The sequence below is a fragment of the Clupea harengus genome, chromosome 16 (genome assembly GCF_900700415.2).
Source record: "Clupea harengus chromosome 16, Ch_v2.0.2, whole genome shotgun sequence".
Classification (NCBI taxonomy): domain Eukaryota; kingdom Metazoa; phylum Chordata; class Actinopteri; order Clupeiformes; family Clupeidae; genus Clupea; species Clupea harengus.
The window spans coordinates 7,288,665-7,295,267 of record NC_045167.1 but is presented as its reverse complement, the minus strand read 5'-3'; positions in this window follow the sequence as shown (position 1 = coordinate 7,295,267).

The following is a 6,603-nucleotide window of genomic DNA, read 5'->3' as shown; positions in this document are numbered from 1 at the left end:
CACAGGAAAAATTGTTTACTAAGGACCAGTGCTATATGTTACATATTTTGTTGATGATTGCTAAAAAAATTATTACTATTAACTGGATGAAGCCTAGCCCTCCTACAATAGCTCAATGAATACAAAAAGTCAGACAGGTCAATGCAATGGAAAATATGACTGCTATCCTTCAGCTAAAAGTACCTATATTCGTACGAAGGTGGACACCTGTCATTCTTTACCTGAATTAAGAATATCAATCTGCCTAACGTGTGATGTATCTCTGTAAAATGGCCCTACTGTATGTATCCAATGTATGTGATGACTAAAAGCCCAACCGTAAGGTGACTGTTTTTGTTTTGTTTGGTGTGTCTTTTTATTTTATGATTGATGTTGTACCGCCAAAAAAATTGCCTGCAATGATCATCATGGGCAATAAAGTTAAAAAAAAAAAAAAAAAACATCTTTGTTTAGCAGGTTTTTGATGGCTGGGGCGTTAATAGGTGTTGTTACGATAAACTGATGTATTTATTTGAACACTGATGGCTATTTATTCGCATTGTTATTATCCTAATGAATATGTTTTTATATGAATTCTGATGGCTATTTATTCGTACTGTTATTTATTCTAATGAATATGTAATTATATGAACTCTGATTGCCATTCATTCGAATTGTTATATATTCTATTTATTGTATGTATCTAAACGTACTGATCGGTTTTAATACATTGGATGTATAGAACAATCTGAAGTTGGCTCTGTTGTCTTCCTGGACTGGGATTGGTATAGCTACACACACACTAAGGGAGAGACATTTTCCTAGTTGCCCTCGCGGTTACATAAACTTTCTACCCAAAAACAGCAGTTGCCGTTTTTTGCTGATTCCTGTTGTATCTGTTTTACTCAGTACTGTATCCAAAGGCAAAGTCTTTTCTGAATGAAGGTGAAATATATATGATCATCATGATGGGATAACATTTGATTTTTTTTGGATAACAAATACTTATTTTCCGCGACAAATGCAAATCAATTCATAACTGTTATAAAATGCAGTTTTCTGGATGTTTTTGTTGATATTCTGTCTCTCACTCTTAAAATAGACCTACCATTACAATTATAGATCACACATTTCTTTGCAAGTGGCCAAACTTCAAACAAATCGGCAGGGGGTCAATTACTTATTTTCCCCACTGTATGTTAAGGATGATTCGAGAACTGTACCAAAGTGACTGAGAAAAACTGTAATAACTCCACCACAGACGTTGACGTAGACATTTCGTGGTGGACTTGGACACATCATTAGTGATAGTGCCTAGGGTGATTGGGTGTTTTGGGTCTTTCAACTTCAGACACCCTCACCCAGGCAGCCCGACCGGCCAGTGTCCAAGAGACATTAGTCCACGACTTGCCCCTCCTGATCCACAGCCATCTAGAAGCTTTCTCTGCTGCCTCTGAAGCAGAACATCGAATTGTAATGGTTGCCACCGTTACTATTTAGAGTCTCCTGTCTGACCCCCGCCGGCCCCCTTCATGGTTGCTTCCAGCATACTGTCCACATGGTCGTCAAATTGGTGCCACTCGCTCCCTCTGCTGGTGGTGTTGTGCAATGCATGGTGCCTGGGCCTCTGAAACAAAGAAAATCCTGGCCCGGCTCCTCCTGCGTCTCACCAAGCTCACTCCCTGTCCAGCTGCTCCCCCAGGAAAAACATTTCATCTTGGTCTGGTGGATCTCCAGGCCCTGTGGGATTTTTAGCAGATCTTGCCACATGCACATACCGCACTCGTCGTCGTTTGCCCAAATGCATGGGTCATTGCCTGTTTGTCTGTACGTTCGAGGTACGTGGACAGATAAGTCAAAAAGTGTAATATACAAAATATATAATACACAAAATATGAGGTGTGGGTCAGAGAGTGTAAAAAAGAGACTGAGAGATAGCATGACAGACAGACAGATACAGAGACTAGGAGAATTAGAAAAAGAGAGCGGCTGAAAGAAAGAGAAGATGAAAAAGAGAGAGGATTGCGAGGGAGTGTGTGTGTGTGTGTGTGCGCATGTGTGTGGCCATACATCATGTGTGTGTCCGCATGTGTGTGGCCATACATCACGTGTGTGTGCGTGTGTGTGCGCATGTGTGTGGCCATACATCACGTGTGTGTGTGTGCGCATGTGTGTGGCCATACATCGTGTGTGTGTGTGTGTGTGTGGCCATACATCACGTGTGTGTGTGTGTGTGTGTGTGCTAAATGGGCCGTTGCTTGATCTGGACCCTGTTGTCGATGCCTGTCAGCCCCTGGCGTCGAGACATTGCTGCCCGTCCAACCACCTGAGGGGTTCACCCACGCAGACTGGCAGGGGCTCAACTCACACACACACACACACACACACACAGACTTCTGGGAATATTAACAGTGCACAGTGGTGGCAATGACAGAGCAGGCATCCCTAAACAACAAAACAAAACAAACAAACAAAGCTGAAAAGAGTGCAACAAGAATCTTGGCTCGCACACACTCTTCTTTTTGTCTTTCTTTCGTTCTTCCTTTCTTCTCGGTCTTACGCTTGAGTTGACTGCAGCCCGTTTCAAAAGCCGGAGACAAAAGATGACTTATGACAGTGATGACTAATGGGCAAGGATGGAGCAAATTAACATCAGATAATCGCCCGCCATGCCATGATGTATGGCCTCACACACGCACACACACACATACACATGCACGTGATGTATGGCCTCACACACACGCACACATACACACATGCACATGCACGTGCTGTATGGCCTTAGTGGAACTTGGGGCCCTGCCACCCCCCCACCCCCGAGGCCTGCATGCAGACCACATGCGGATGCTGTTGAGTTTGGTGCAAACCTCTGGATGCCTGGCTGTTGAAGGAAAGCCATCCTTTCTGTGCTGATGTGTCAAGATCTTGGACGCGCAAGTGTTTTTAAGGGTCGGCCTGTTCTTTTTGGGGATAAAAAACTCACCTCCTGCTCTCATTGAAGGATTCACTGCAGATTCCTCTCCGAGAGAATGACTTTCTTCTGGTTACTGTTGTTTGTTTCCTGCGAATCTCCCAGTCTTGGCGGAGTTTGAGCGTCATGCTGTAATGAAACAAACCATTAGGACGATTGCCATTGAATCCCAAAGGCTAACGAGGGCCATGACCTCTCTTTATGGGGATGTGCTAACTTAGGAACCCAGCTCCTTCATTAACCACATCTGCGTGTGTGTGTGAATATGTGTATACACCCATATGTGTGTGTGTGTGTTTCGCATGCATGTGTGTGTGAATATGTGTGCACACCCGTGTGTGTGTGTGTGTTTGCATGTGTGTGTGTGTGTGTGTGTGTGTTTCTCTTGAGTTCAGCTGAAGTGTGTGTATGCTCTTGGCCTTGATCAAGCCCAGACACCTCCACACTGTATCCCAACCCCATGCTGGCTTCTTTGAGTCAACAAACAACTTCTCATGTCTCCATTGTGGAGATTAAGTGAAGTTGGCAGCATCCACCACCAGTATCGATAGCTGTGTGGACGCCAAGTGCTTTTCTTCCCCTTAGAGATGAGTGAGTGGGAGACTGTATTGGACATGACACACACGCACACACACACAACGTCTTCCAGGGTGGATGGGGGCCAAGTCCCCGGCTCCAGGGTCAGGTTGTGTGTGTGTCTGTGTGTGTGTGTGTCTGTATCTGTGCGGAGAGCGTTTGTAGGGTGTGTAGTGTGTTTGCATCAGCAAGTGTGTGTTTGTGTTTGTTTATATTTCAAAGTCAGAGCACAGTCAGGTGAAGCTTTCATAAGACCAGGCAGAGCATGAGTGTGTGTGTGTGGAGAGTGAGTTTGTGTGTGTATATGTGTGTGTGTGTATATGTGTGTGTGTGTGTGTGTGTGTGTGTGTGTGTGCCAAGGTCAGAACCCAACCAGGTGAAGTGTTTCTGAGGCCAGGCTGAAAATCGAGCCTGAGGCTGTACTCCGTCAGGTGGCCTTGGGGCGATTTGAAGTTACAGCACAGTGGAGAAAGCGAGCCAGTGCGATTGGCCAACGATAAACCCAGGAGGTCGCGATCAGCCAAACGCGCAGATCAGGTTGCGCAGGACTGGTTGTGTCTGGGTGTAAAGTGTTCGTGAAGTGGGCACGGGTTTCGAAGCAAAGGCAGATTTTTCTGGAGTGTGAGCGGTGTGTGTTTGTCCTTGCACGTGTGCCATCCAGAAAGATCCAAACTCGGAGCGGGCCTTTGGGATCTGCTGACCTGAGCCGACATATCTGGGAAGGCAGACGTTTCGGCTCAAAATGAGCTCGTTGTCCTCTTTGCCCTCTAATGCGCCTTCTATTCAGCGAGGGATTTATGTTTTGTGTTTGATGTTTTGTAAGTCAAAAATCCTCCACGCAGACAATTATTCAAATTAAATCATTAATTTGAATTCCAAGAGAGCAGGGAGGAAAGTAATAATAATAATAAAAAATAATGATAAAATGTTGTCAAACACAGAGATGTGTAACTGAAGCAGACGTGGACAGCATGGGACTGGCCAGGCTGGGTGGTGCTTTGAGTTTGGGGCCAGACGAACACCTGCTGAATATCCAAGAGCACAGTTCATTACAACTGTGCCAAATGAAAGCCATGGAGGCCAAACTGGCTATGTTTCCAGTTTTACAGACAACCTCTGTGTGTGTGTGTGTGTGTGTGTGTGTGTGTGTGTGTGTGTGTGTGTGATGGGGGGGGGGCTGAACTGTGTGAACAGAAAAGAAAGCCTCGACTGTCACATACTCTCCTTTGTGTGTGGTATGTCTGAGTGGGTGTCTGTATGTGTGTGTGTGTGTGTGTGTCTGTATGCGTGTCTGTATCTGTGCGGAGAGCCTGTGTGTGTATGCATGAGTGTGTGTGTGTGTTTGTGAGTGCATTTGCACTTGTTTGATCCCCTGCCTCCCTCCGTTGAAGCTAGTGTGTGTGTGTGTGTGTGTGTGTGTGTGTGTGTGTGTGTGGTGGCGAATTAGGAGGTCAGCACCGTTAGCTTTAAGGATGAGGCACTCGTGGTATGTAGCACAACTCTGTCACTTCTCACAAAACACACCACTCCTTAGGCAAAGCACCTCAATAGGGCGGGACACCGTGGGAGTGTGGGACGGTGTGTGTGTGTGTGTGATTGTAATTATTTGTGTGTGAGGGGTGTGTGTGTGTGTATGAGACAGACAGGGTGAGAGCTTATGTTTGTGTGTATGTATGTGTGTGTGTGAGTAGTTGTGTGTATTTTTGTGAAAGTGAGTGTGAATTCGGGCCCTAATTTGATAGATGCACACCGGAGATAGGTCCTTATGTGCAACCATGAAGGGATTTCTAGGGCACATTAATTTGGTAATTTCATAACATGCACACAGATCTCAGCACCTTAAAAGAGCAGACCACTGGTTCATTTGGGTGTGTCTGATCAAAAAGGAAGGCTTTAAATGAAATTATTTTGAGGAGGCGTTCCTTCTTTGAAATGTAACCAGCAGGTTGGTTTTCAACGTCTGGCAGGCGCATCTAATCTAGTCTCTATACATAGTTTGACAATCTAACATTGACCACTCAGTTACTAAATTGACCAATCATTTAACTCAACAAATCGTTACCAAATGGCTAGGCTATACAACTCGCTCAACACCACACAGACAGGGAATACAATCCTGTAGCCTATCATTCATCAGGGCCTTAATGCTCAACAAAAAGCGAGACAGAGAAGTAATTTTTGTAGTTTACAGCATAGTACTGAGTCACTCAGTTTAGACAACGAGTCGCTCTCCCATTTTCCGTTCTAATATAGCCGTCCACGTATAACGTCTCTCAGTGAAGTGGCAATTAAGATGGGCCTTAGCGGAGAAGGACCGCAATTTATCTGTTTACAAATGGGATAATTCCGTTTAAAAAAAATCGTTTCGTTTTCTCTTTTCATTAACTATGTTTTGTTGCTAGCACGTGCTAATGAAACTAACATATAATTTGACATTTCAAGGTAGAGGCCGTCATCTGATAGTTTCCAGTAATATTATTTGAATCTTTGCTTAGTTTAGACGCCGTTTTGGATTATTCACTTCACCCTGGATATGTAATATTACACCTGTCATTCATAGACGTCTTTGCTGTTACCTGAAAAGTATTAAATTATTACTCGATTTAATTTTGTCATTGTGCGATCAATAGTTTTGTCTCATTCTTATTTCGGTGTGTCTGGGACTGTTTCCCATTACACTGTGAGTATTTTGTTATTTCGCAAGAAAATGCGTTGAAGATGACCTTGATGATTTTGGTGTATTCACGGGACTGCATAAAGGGACTTTTCCCCTAAACAAATTAGGCAACCCGTTCCTTTTAATCTCGTCACTCACCTTTCCACTATACAGAGATACTTTCTATGATATCTTAAGCAGCTTGCTTTCATACGTGTTTATTGTTATATGTTAAATGCTGTGAAGACCACAGTAATGATTACACTTTGGTGGTTTGAACTGTGCTGGGCTTTTATCAATTCAACATGACATATTACATAATTTCACAATGACAATAAGATGTACTGATGTACTGTCTGTTGGTCTGTTGAAGCAAACAAATGATGAAGTGACAAGTCATCAAAGCACGTCAGAATTCCTG